Here is a 13,778-nt window from a genome sequence, read left to right as displayed (position 1 = left end):
TTGGCGGATCCAAATTATTAGACCACCTGCTGGACGACCTTTGGGTTTTTTGATGGCAGGTATATGAAAATTGAGAAATCCCATACGAAAAACTGGGGCCAGTGACCATGATTCCTGGAATAGGATGATATCAAACTGGTCAACAAAGTTGCACCATTCAGTAGAATGCAACTTGTTGCCAATTCCTGCAAGATTCCAAGAAAGAAAACTCAACCCTGCCTCAGTTGCAGGAAAACAGGAGGACTTATTTGTTATTAGTGGGCCGTGGATCTCACCTGTTACCCTGTTCTCATGTTCAACATTAATACATGAAGTACCTGGTGGTTCGATTGCTGATACCTTAGATCCTAAACTTTCACCTTCTGGAGGACTGGAAGATGATAATATGTGTGATTCGGTTATCTCTATCTGGTATTCTAAAGGGTTACATACTGCCCTCCTTACATAACAGAGGGGGGAGCACCATTTAATGCATTTGATCTCTGCACTATAGGGACGGACAAGCCATCAGGCGTGATTAAATTCTTATTCACCGGTCTAGCTTCCCTGTCAAGTCAATCACAATCATTTAAATCTGACAAGACCCCAAACCTGTTTTCTAAACTGATGTTCCAGTTACTAATTGAATCACTCCTACCCCCTTTGTTAAGGACCGAAGTTCGCCTTACCCTTGGTGTCACTTGATTAGCTTTCCGATGTCTCGTGCAGTAAAAATTTTTTAGGGTTAGTGGAATAATAGCACCATACCTTCGTTGGGGGGGAAATATATTGCTCAGGACATTGGGGAGAACGGCAGATTGTGAAAAATTGAGAACTACACAGTCGCCCTCAAATTTTTTGGGGTTATTCCCTAGCCATGATACTCTTCTTGCCATAATAATTTCCCCTGCTAATTGTTGCTCACCCCAATGGGACATCCTCATGTTGTTTGTCAACCAATACAGGGATTTACTAATCAATGAGGATGTAGATTCTACTTTACCAGGTAACAAGGAAGGTACATTAGCAAGGACTAATGTAAGGGGGTGCGCCTCAGCGATACATTGAAATTGGTCACTCTCTGGATGTAAAGCAATAGAGCTAGGTTGGGGACCGTCCTTGGGTACCTTCTGAGGATTCTTTTCAGTTGTAATTTGCAGAGGAGGAGGAATCACTATCTCTTTTTCTGCAACCCTTACTCCACCCCTGGAGGGCACCACGTTTGGAGCAAATCTACTTGACACCGGGGACAAAACACTAGCCACTTCTTCCACTGGTTTATTTATCAGAGCACTCAATCTTAATACCTCTGCCATAAGCTGATCGATTTTAACCACCAATGGTGTGATGATACTCTCTATTTTGGAATCGATCATGCTAGCTATTTTTGTAGATAGCTCGTTCTCAGGCTCTTTGTTATCATGTTGCCATGCTGCCTCTACCTTGTTCGAGCTTTTAGTAACAGGGGTTTGCTTTTTCCTACCTGGGCGAGACCCGTTATTCTTGGTCTGGGGTTTTCTACATGCTCTAACTGCTCTGGTTCTGGGGGGAGGGGCAGGAGAGTTGGAATCTGATATCTCAATATCCAAAACTGGTTCTGATTCTAGATTAGATTGCAGGTTAATAACTGGGGGTACACTTTGATCAGAAATATAACTATCTAGGACCTCTATGTCGGTTACAGTGCTACTATTAGCCTGTAATGGAAAATCCGGTGGTGATTCTGACAGAGGATTCGTCAAAGGGGAGTTAAGAGAACAATTTAGCCCTAATGACGCTCTCCTGTCATTATTAATTTTGTTAACAATCTGCATCAGATAATTGTCCATAGTGTTCAACGTCGAGGGAGTCTTTTGTTTTGACATGCTACCGCGATGATACAACAATGCCTTGCAATTGATCAGTATTTATTTATTTATTTATGGTTTGTAACGCGCTAGAATCGACTCTAAACAGAGTATCTCTGCGCACAGAAAGAAGAATAGAGAGAGAGAAATAAAAAGAAAGAAAAACCAGCAGCAACAGATCAGCATACAGTTCAATTTGATTAAAATAGAAATGTTTTGAGTTTTTTCCTAAAATTAAGATGTTCTGGGCATTGCCTGAGCTCAAGAGGAAGTTTATTCCACAAAGTTGGTCCTACAACCGAAATAGCTTTACCACCTTGTCTGACCTTCTTTGTGGTTGGGATTTTCAATAAAAGTTGGCTACTTGACCTAATAGAACGTGTGGGATTATATGGGATACATTTATCCTTCCAATGGGAAGGTCCACATCCATGTAGACTCTTATGGATCAGACAACAAGTCTTAAAATGTATTCTCTTGCGGACTGAAAGCCAGTGTAATTTATCCAAGAGGGGCTTTGATGGCGTTCTTGGAGGGGCGTTCAGCACAAGCCTTGCTGCAGTGTTTTGTATTACCTGGAGTTTTGCTAGGACACTCTCATTGGCTGACAGCAGAAGTCCATTGCAGTAATCCAGGCGACTCAATACTAGTGCCTGTACCAGGGTTTTTCTGACGGAGTCCGGTAGAATTGGGAAGACTTTTCGTAGGAGTCCAATAACATGGAAACATTGGCCAACCACCCAGTTGCCATGTTGTTTGAGAGTGAGCTCTCGATCGAGACGAACCCCTAGGTTTTTGACTACCTGTTTAGGTTCTGGCACTTGGCCAAGCTCACATGGCCACCAGTCCGATGTCCACAACGTTCTTACCTCCCCAAAAAGCACAACTTCGGTATTATTTACATTGCATTGGAGATAATTAGATGTCATCCAGTTTGCCACAGCCTTCATGCCTTCGGTAAAGGCCGTCTTCACTTCATGTGTGAGCCTTTTGAAAGGAATAAAAGCTGGGTATCATCCGCGTAGGAGACTGGGATGAACCCAAAGTCTCTCAGAATTCTGGCCAGGGGTGCCACATAGATGTTAAAAAGAGTCGGGCTCAGACAGGAGCCCTGTGGCACCCCCTTCGTAATGCAAGTCTCAGTCGACCGAAATGAGCCCATGTTGACAGCTTGAGTACGGTTAGATAAAAAACTCTTTAACCAAGCTAGTGCTGTGCTCTCGATGCCAATCATAGTCAGACGTTCGATTAAGATTTTATGGGATATCGTATCGAACGCTGCCGATAAATCTAATAGTACCAGGATAACAGAATATCCTCTGTCCTGGTACATGTGAAGATCATCTGTCACCGATAACAGGGCAGATTCGGTACTATGTTTTGGTCTAAAGCCAAACTGAGAGCTGTCTAGCCTACCCGTCTGTTCTACATAGTTTGATACATGTTTATTGACGTGTTTTTCTATAAGTTTCCCCAAAAAGGGATGTAGGGAGATAGGCCTAAGATTAGACATATCAGTCCAGGGAATGGAGGGGTTTTTCCTGATAGGCCTTACTAATGCTTTCTTCCATTCCCTAGGAACTTGACCCTGCACCAATGAGAGATTCACGAGACGTTGAATCTGTGGGCTAAGAGTCTTACCTACTATCGGTACAATTCTGGCCGGGATGATGTCTGCGGAGCTCCCACTCTTAATCTGACCTAAATAGCATTCAGTCTCTACCAGGGAGATGGGGGGAAAGGAGCCCAAGGCCATTGATCCTGATTCTTTTCCTTCTTCCCGGAGGGAGGGTATATCTCCTGTGATAAACAGATTGGATTTAGTAATGTCATCATGTATCCTATTTGTTTTGTTGGTGAAAAACTGAGCGACTTCGTTGCATAGTTGTTGTGATGCTAGTTCGGAAGTTTCGCAAGCAGCTGGTTTCACAAAACGACTGGAGGGTTTGGTATAGAATCCTGGGAGTATTTCCTGCGGCAGAGAGAAGAGACTCAATATGAGCTTTTCGGGCGCATCTAATTTCTTTATGATAGGTGGTGAGAGCTGCCCAATAATGATTCCTGTCAGTTTCCCCATGGGTCGTTCTCCACACCCTTTCTAGCTTCCTGGCCAGTTGTTTAAGTGATTTTAAATGCTCCGAAAACCATGCTTCTTGTTTACGAGCTAGGCGTGGTTTAAACGTTTTCATAGGGGCAATACAATCGACCGCTTCAAGAATGGCCTGATTATAATTGGCTAAAACCGTATCAACATTATCTGCAGAGTCAATGTGGGGTACGGAAAATTGCTCCTGGAATACTTCAGGGGAAACCTTATGCCATTGCCTGCGTCTAGTAGGAAAGGAGTGCACCTGCAAGGGGGCTTTACCTGGATGTGAGGTATGGAATTCCAGAATAAAGTGATCTGTCCAATTTACTTGTGTAGGAGGAACACATGTCAATGTGGAAGATTTATTAGTAAAAATGAGGTCCAGTGTGTGACCAGCTAAGTGTGTAGGACCAGTATTCATATGTGTTAGTCCAAACAAAGAAAGATCAGTCAATAGGGACTGTGCATCTCCATTATCCTTCAGGTCACGGTGCACATTGAAGTCTCCTAGCAGTATAAATTCATTCTCTGAGTCAATGTGTCTAGCTAGTATCTCCAGCAATAAGATGTTAAAGCTGGCACAGGGACCTGGGGGACGACACACTAGTGCCCCTTTATAGCTGGTTTTATTAGAGATGCAGACTTTAAAGACCAGAATTTCTAGCTCTGGAATACTCATTTCTTCTAAGATGGTGATCGAAAGATTGTTTTTATATACAATCGCAATTCCTCCCCCAATCTTAGCTGGGCGATCTAACCTGACTATTTTATAGCCTTCTGGAATCCCTAATGTAATAGCTGGAACCGAGTGGGGTTTTAGCCAGGTTTCTGTTAGATAGCAGAGTTCCGGTTGCATCGAGGAAATCATGTCCCATACTTCACTGTGATGTTTAGACAGTGATCTGATGTTACACAACAGATTTCTGCTTTTTAACAGGCCCTGTGGGATTATTTTTCGGGTAGTGATATCATGTGGAACACAACGCAATGGACAGTGAGGGGCTTGATATTGACATTTGCGGCATGCAAATGGTCCCTCTGGAGGTACTCCTCCTCCTCCTGAGCAACCCAGGAGCGGTGGCGTCCAAATACGTAGTAGCTCCAGTTTCGAATATCTTACCAAGGGTAAAATTCGGTCAGCAGGGCGAGCAGATATGAGGGCCATATCCTCTAGCCTCGTCCTGTCGCGGACGGGCGCAGACGGGCTTCTCTTTGGCTTGTCTTAGGCGCGTTCTTAGGCACACCCCTGCGCGCGACCGCTGCGCGCTCAGAGTGACGAGCAGCCTTTGTAGTCCTCGCAGCTCGAAACGCTAGAGCGCTAACCGCTCGTAATGCGGAAGTAACTGGGTCTGCCTGTCCGCCCTCCGCTCAACGGCTACTATCACCGAGTCGGACCGAGGCGTGCAGGCTGGCAACTGACCCCAGACTTCCCTATCAGCTGTGTGCGAGTAAGTGGGAGAATAATACACTATATACTATAAATCAGTTGTACTGTAGCGTTTTTAAAAACACAATCTGTAGGTAGTAGTAAATGACAGATAAATTCCTCAGCTATGCGATGTACCCCAACGGAATCCAATGACTAGTAATGGTCAGAAACCAACAGTACCTGAATATCCTCAGTCTTGCAGGTAAAGAAATAATACATCAGAAGAAAATACTGTGGCCCGTCCCGTCCTCGATCGTCCTCGGACGGCCACAGACGGCCCGCCCTTTGCCCGGGCTTAGCCCGGCGCCTGCCCGCGACGCGGGAGATACACTTGATTTTATGGCGCCTCAGGCCGCGTGATTCGCGTCACCTGGTCCGCCCTCAGGAGCTAGGTATTCTGTGGACTGTAGTTTCCTGGATGCGGCGGCCGCGTAGTCAGCAGCGTGGCGGCGGCGGCAGAGGGAAGTGAGGCCAACAGCACCCACGGCGAGAATCAGGAAGGGCAGGTAGTTTTGCAGGCAAGGCTCCAGCTTTCACAGGGACAACACAGTGACACCCGCTCCCCCGGAGATACACTTGATTTTATGGCGCCTCCGGGCGCGTGATTCGCGTCACCTGGTCCACCCTCAGGAGCTAGGTATTCTGGGGACTGTAGTTTCCTGGATGCGGCGGCCGCGTAGTCAGCAGCGTGGTGGCGGCGGCAGAGGGAAGTGAGGCCAACAGCACCCACGGCGAGAATCAGGAAGGGCAGGTAGTTTTGCAGGCAAGGCTCCAGCTTTCACAGGGACAACACAGTGACACTGAAAGATGCTTTTCCACACTGAAGAGTATAAAAACATTTATAAGGAACGCAATGACCCAAGCTCGGCTAAATGCATTGACCATGCTGTCAATGGAAAAGAAACTAATAAATCAGATTCCAGAATTCAACAAAAGAACTATTGAAAAGTTTGCTCACATTAAAGAACGGCGTGCAAACTTTCTGTATAAATAGAAACCATGGAAATGCACGTGGTGCTGTGAATCAATGATGCTAACAAATATAGTTTGTGTTTACTTTGTATTGCAAGTAACATTAAAGAATACTGTAGGAACCTTGTATGAAAGTAAATGCACCATGTATTTAATGTATGTTTCAGTATCTTGCATCACTTGAGAGGAATTCAGATTTATCATTATAAAGCCACATAAGCTTGGTGTTGTTTTGGGTTATTAGTTAATGCACCTCTCTCTCAACCTTTTTTCAAAGTTTCCCAGCATATATGTCCCAGTTTTGTAAATATCTTACACTCTGGCAAGCTTTGGACCAACTTACAAACTACAGCCAGACAGACTGTGACCATGTACCTTCCACGGCATACTTAAAGATGGTGCATACTGGGCTACAGTCAGTCTTGTAAGAAATTACAGGATTATGTTTTTTATTGGTCTCATCTTTTCTGAGGGTATTATAGTCTTGTTTTGCAAACTTTAGCTGTACAGCAATGTCCTTTAGGAGAAGGGATTTTCTTCTGGCTATCCGTTTGATGAAGCTACGTTGTTCGCTCTTTTCCTATTTGCAAACTCTTACACTGTAATGGTTGCTGTGCTGGTTGAGGCCTGTAGAATCCTGGACATAGGATTTTTTTTTTAACCATATCTATCACTGAGCATCATATGGACTGATACTGAGGGAATCTGTTGATTATATTAATTAATTTATAATGATGGGCTTCATTTCTTAATGGATATGGTTTACTATCCTTATCAGCTGAAGAGCAGACTAGATTTGATACCATTGCATATCTTTAGATCTGCACGACTCATTACCTCAAACTTAATGCTCAAAACATCATAAAAAGTTTAACAATTATATGAAGGTGGCAGCACTTCATGTTGATCAAGTCCATTACTTTAGCAGAACCTGATTCTAATCGCCAACTGCAGTGATGCAACATCTATAAGGGTGCGCTTAGATTTTCATGCAAGGGGTCTGACTGTTGGCTCATTTTGTATTGATAAATGATATAACAATGTTTGTTTGCTTGTTGGCACATGTATAATCATCTACTAGTAATATTTTGTTGATGGCTTCATGGGTGTTAGATAATATAAATCTGTAAACCGATACATATTTCATTTAATTATTTATACATGTTTTCTAAAGTACTGGTTAACCAGAGTCTTTATCAGAGATGTACAACGTATTTAACGTTAAAGTATATAACATACTTCTTGTACTATTAAATCTTCTCTACACAAAGATCGTGGTCATCTTTCTCTAAATAATGATTTTTGACAGGATACTTGATTGTTTAAATGTAAATCTATTGTTTAAATGTCAATCTATATAAAGTATTCTACATTACTCATTGAGCAACTGGATTTGGGTCGAAGAATATTTATTTTTCGTTTTTCACCTGTAAAGCTATCCAGCTCAAAGTTTGGTTGACTTTCTATAAGATAAAAATAAAAAAAATCTTCTATTGAATATTTCTTCTATCTGTAGCCAATTACATCGTATGAAGATTTCATTCACCTCCTGTATACTTGGCTTTGAACAAATGATTCATAAAGGAAACAGACATGCACTTAAGGTAGGGGAAATATTTTATGAGTTGCATGTGTATATTTTATCTCTTCTTGTTTCTATGTGTTTTTAGTTTATGTGAGTTGCCTTTATGCATGATATTGAGTTTCAAAAAGTGAACACTAACCAATATCATATTCGATGGAATAAGTAGTCATTTGACTGTACAGGGCCATCTTGAATGCCACTTTATCTCGCGTAGGCACTGTCTCAGTGGACAGATCCAACCTATTTATACAACATTATTACAATTAATTGTGTTATTAGCACCTACCCATCCTATTATCCTCAATACAAACATGTTGTGAAGGAGATACCAACCCAAAAACTTCTTGCCTGTTGGACACTTTGCTAAAGAAGGAGGTCTAACAAGCCAGCCCTATGTTCTATTTATTAATAGTAGAATTAGGCTGAAAAATGAAGCTTTGCATGCCATGTCCCCTTACTAAGATTTGCACCGGAAATGACAACTAACCTCATGAAAAACATGACCTCTCGCCAAACCCCCCCTGCCCAAACTCAGCCCCACCACTCTCAAACTTCACCAGCCACCACTGGGTCTAGGCTCATTCAGCTGGGCTATGACTGCCCCTATGACATGCTCTGAAGCATCTATTTGCACAATGAATTTATTGGAAACATCAGGTGCTTTGAGTTCAGGCGCTGTACACATGGCTTCTTTGAGGGAATCAAAGGCTTTCTTACAAGCCTCTGTCCAGATCACCAATCTGAGCTGCTTCTTGGAAGTCAACTCAGTTAAGAGGGCAAGAGTAGTTCCATACCCCTTAACAAATTGCCTGTAGTAACCTGTGAGGCCTAGGAAGGCTCTCACTTCTGTCTGAGTTTTAGGTGGTTGCCAGGCCATTAGGTGGATTTTGGCCTGAGGAGTCTGCACCTTGCCTACACCTACCAATTGACCCAGGCACACCCTGCCCAATCTGGTACTTACCGGCCTTGATGGTCAGGCCTGCCTGTTGCAGGGCCTGAAGCTCCTGGTGGAGGTGATGCTGGTGTTCCTCTCAGCTGGAACTGTATACTGCGAGGACATCTAATAAGATGGCACAAAAGATCTCCTTACCAGCCAGGACCCTGTTAACCAACCTTTGGAAGGTAGCAGGGGAATTTTTAAAGCCAAAGGGCATCACCCAAAACTGGAAGTGGCCCTCTAGGGTTGGAAATGCTGAACTCTCTTTGGTCCCCTCAGTCAGAGTGATCTGCCAGTGATGTCAAATCAAAGGTGCTGAGGAATTTGGCAGCATCCATCTGTCAGGTATGCCAAGCACTCTTACCTGAGTTCTCCAACTCTTACCTGTAAGGTGCTTGGTGATGTTTCGCAGAGACGCTATAGGCCAAACTCCCTATAACTCTATTCAACAACCCTAGATATCAAATACACTCTTCAGGTTGATTATAGGATTGAGGGAGGAGGGCCGGAATCGACGCTAATGAAATTCCTGTAGTCGACCTGCGAGGCAACAAGAAAAGTCCTTAGCGCTATTATTCTTCACTAAAATATTCTAACAGGTCTAGAATTTTGTTGTTCAATTTTTGTTAAAGTACTTTATTGCTACAAGGTTCCCACCTGCGATTCTACAGAATTGGGCTTCGCGTCCAGGAAGTTGTTGCGAGGTGAAGGAATTCCGATGTTCTTCCCCTGTTCTCTGCTAGATGTGTTTTGTTAAGCAGTAAGACGTGGGAATCTAAGAGTAAACAATATATCACTATTAATAATTCTACACATTAGAATCAACCTAGCTGCTTTTCACTCTTTACACTTTACTCTAAATCCTTGTTCACTTACTGTGCAACCTTCCTGTTTTTTCGTTTTCTTGATAAGCTTTCTAAACAAAAAAGATAAAAACAATATAGCGATACACACATTGCACACTTCCTAAATATTAGCGTTACACTGTGTTGGTATCAAAAACAAGTCCTGGTACCTTTGTTTTCCGTGTCACAAAGGTGTGTCCAAAAATTAGTATTTCTTTAAAACAGTCTTTCTTGCGACGGGCGCCAAAAGAATATAAGAAATGTCACTTAGCTTCTCTTTCCTTGCTTTCAGGTCTTTTCTCGCCGAGGAATTAGTGCAGAAAGCGTGAAGAATGAAGATTCAGGAAGCCGGAGCGAAGGCATGAAGAATTCAAGGAGCTGGAGCGCAGAGAAGAAGGTAAGTGGAGTCCTGTGGAGGAGCGAGGTCAGCGCGATGTTTCCTGGTGTAAGGTCGGAAGGCTAAGCACCTTCCAGAGTCTGGGTGTGGCTTAAATACTCCAGCCACACCCAGAGATGTCCGTAGGAAGAGCGCGAGTACGTGCCCTCACGTTGCGTTCCGTTTTTACAAAGACGCGAGGCAAACAAAGACGAGCAACGCTCTTTAAACCTGTAAGCGAAGCACTCCATATTACGAGTGTTCTGCGCTCACTGCACCACGAGTCCCGTAGCTCTTGTATACTTGCTCAATACCTACAAAGCGTTCCACATTCCAGTCCGCAAGCGGCGAGCGGCGCCGCTCCGAGTAAACAAACATTGGCAAAACATCGTAATCGTGGTAAAAACAGTAAAAACATCCCATCATTCACAATGAGTCCAACAACATCCACAATAGCAAATATCACCATATTAGTACCATAAAAACAGCACATATATATTATGGAGTGCAGGATGCACGGGATAGGGATGGGTTTTTTCTATGAAGAAAAGGTCTTGAGCTACGCGGGTTCATGACACCATCCAGTCAATGTGCTCATCACCTCGGGGGATGGAATTGAGTCCTCGGTATTCCACACAGAACTGGAGTTCTGGTGTGGTGCCTGGTTGGGAGCCTTTGGTGCCAGCACCACAGGGCTGGAACAGGGACTTTTTATAGGGCTCTGTCACCCCTAATGCCAACATCTTGGAGACTTCCTCTTTAATGCTGACCCTCACCGTGTCTGACAACCTGTGAATTTTGTTCTTTACAGGTAAGCTGTCTCCATTGTCAACATTGTGGATGCACAGTTAAGGGGGTGAGTGAGAACAGTGAGGCAAACTGCCCCAGCAACAGGTAACAGTCACTCTGCTGTTCTGGGAGGTTGATATCCTCCACTGACCCATTGTGTTCCTGTGCAAAGAGTACGTCAGGGAAAGGTTTAATTTCCGCTTCCACCCCCTCATATGTCACAAAAGCATGCTCACTACAGACCTCTTAAAATGAAGTTGGATTTGGTTTACATGGAGCACCCTTATGGGACTCGTAGGGGTCTGTAGATCCACCAAATAGGTGGCCTCACCCATACACTCCTTGATTTTGTATGGGCCGGTCCAGTGCTCCAGGAGAGCCCTGGGCTCTACTGGTTCAATGACCCATACTTTCTGGCGAGACTAAACTCCACCAGTGTGGCCTTCTGGTCATACCAGACCTTTGACTTCTTGAATGGCCTCTAAATTGCTTTTTGCCTTTTTCTAGTTGCAAGGTATCTGGTTGCGGAGGGCCAGCATGTAGCTGACCACATCCTGAGGGGATTCCTGGGAGCTTGCTCCCACCCCTAGTTGACAAGGCTCAGAGGTCCCCTAACTGGGTGGCAATAAAGGATTTCAAAGGGGTTGAACCCTATTCCTTTTTGTGGCACCTGCCTGTAGGCAAAGAGAAGGCATGGCAAGAAGATGGCCTTCTTACACCTCATGGGCTCAGGCAAGCCCATAATCCTGTTTCTCAAGGTCTTGTTGAATCTCTCCACAAGACCATTGGTTTTGGGATGATCTCCCACATGGACTTCATGTATGAGGACCTGAAGTTATTGCCTCTGTTAGACACTTTATCCTTAGGGAACCCAACACGGGTAAAGATCCACATCAGAGCTCTAGCCACCACGGGTGCAGTCACTGACCTCAGAGGAATGGTCTCTGGGTAGCAGGTGGTATGGTCCACCAAGACTAGAACAAACCTGTTGACTAAAGCGGTCCTGGGGTCTAAAGGTCCAGTGATGTTGATGCCCACCCTTTCATAGAGCATGCCAATGACTGGTAATGGGATCAGGGGAGCTTTTTGCTTTTTCCTCGACTTCCCACTGACCTGGCAGGTGGGACAGGACCTGCAGAATACATATGAGGCTGTCTTCATTCTGGGCCAATAAAAGATGGAGACATGCCTGGTAAAGGTTTTTTCTTGCCCGAAATGTCCTGGCAGGGGGATATTGTCAGCCAAACGGAGTAAGAAGGTCCTGTAACATTGGTGGACCACCTGCACATGGGCTGCCCCAGCACCAGGAGTCTTAGGCTCGCTGTAGAGGAGATCATTGTCCCAGTAGATTAGGTGAACCCCAGAGGCTTCACCTGCTGCATGGGCTGAGGCCTGTCACCTCAAGCATAGGACACTCCTTCTGCGCTTAGCAGAATTCCTCCCTGTTGGGCCTACCCTCAACTTGCCAGATAGCAAGCTCAGGTGGGTCATCTTGGGAGGCAATGTCCTCCCCGGTTGGCTCAGGGCCTCTGCCTCAGGGACCCCATCAACCTCCATTGTGGGAACTTCAGGGGCTTGTTTCCCATGCCCATTGACCCTCTCCATGGCAGCTGTCGGGCCATTGTTCCATGCGCTAGACGCCCTTGACTCCCTTTGTGGGTAGTCATGGACCTTGTGGTCATACAGACCCCCACACGCAGTCCCAACATCTCCAAGTGTGACCTGAGCTCTACCTCCCTCCAGGTAGTATGCTCCATGTCGTTGCCTAACAGACAATCTACAGGCATGGCAGGGCTCACAGCAACTTTCAAAGAACCTGAGACACCTCCCAACTCAACGGGAACTAGAGTCACCAGTAGGTGGCTCACGTGATTATCCAGGACTAAGTCTGGGCAGAGTTTGCAGGGTTCTGCTTAAAAAACTCTGCCAAGCTACACGGAATTGCGCGAGCGGCGGAGTGGGTTACCTTGTGCCCTTCACACTGTTGTTTTGTGCCAGGTGTCTGTCCTGCACTGTAAAATAAGCGCAAACTGCCTCTCGCAGAGTGCTTGAGGGTGTTACTTCTTTCTGCCACTCGAGTAGAAGTTCTACTCAGGCTACAGATTCCTCAACACGAACAGAAGGTTTCTCAACGCAAGCAGTAGCAACCATCCGCGACCACCCACGTTGAGAAATCTTGCAGAGAAGTGGTCTAGCACTGGATTTTCCTCACTCACTCTCACCAACTTACCGTTGATGAGCGCAATTTAGAAAAAAGCTCTGCTCCGCGTCAGAACTCCATGAGCACCACAGAGCGTGGAGTGTGAAAAAACTCAGCAAATTCCGTGAATGGAGTGTAGTTCACAACCAGAGCACACACTTGATTCAATTACATCAAAATTAACCCCGCCATACATGTAGAGTCAGGCTTAAGTTGAGCCAACCCATAAATCATTTGCTTTGTTTCTCACAAAGCACCCTATGACATATAGTCATATGGATGGTTTTCGTTTCCACTTTACACATGTGTATCATGTGTGATGTTGTCACACACTACAATTACGTTTATATTATTTTCCAGCCCTAATGAAGTCGTAGGGAACACCCTGGGTGACGCAACACGTGTTGGCTGGACAACATAAAGAAGGGAATAAAGACTACGAGATTCTAATCATTTAATGTGTTATAATGTTGGGTTAATTTTTTTGTAATTGAATAAAGTGTGTGCTCGGGTTGTGAGTTTACATTAGAGAGGGATCACTCGTGGTTGCTTTTAAGGGGGTTGGGTGATTCCCCCTTCCCTGGAGCACCATGTCTAAATATCATATGTGTATTTGACATTCCTGTAAAGAGTGAGCGCCAGGTCCACCCGGTGCATCATCACCCTCAGTATATGGAGCGTAGTCCACCGCCCAGGGTTGTCCACAGCTGTGACTTGGTGGAATGTGTTC

The sequence above is a fragment of the Triturus cristatus genome, chromosome 10 (assembly GCF_964204655.1).
Source record: "Triturus cristatus chromosome 10, aTriCri1.1, whole genome shotgun sequence".
NCBI lineage: Eukaryota > Metazoa > Chordata > Amphibia > Caudata > Salamandridae > Triturus > Triturus cristatus.
The sequence above is the reverse complement of the archived record's forward strand: the minus strand, read 5'-3'. Positions refer to the sequence as shown.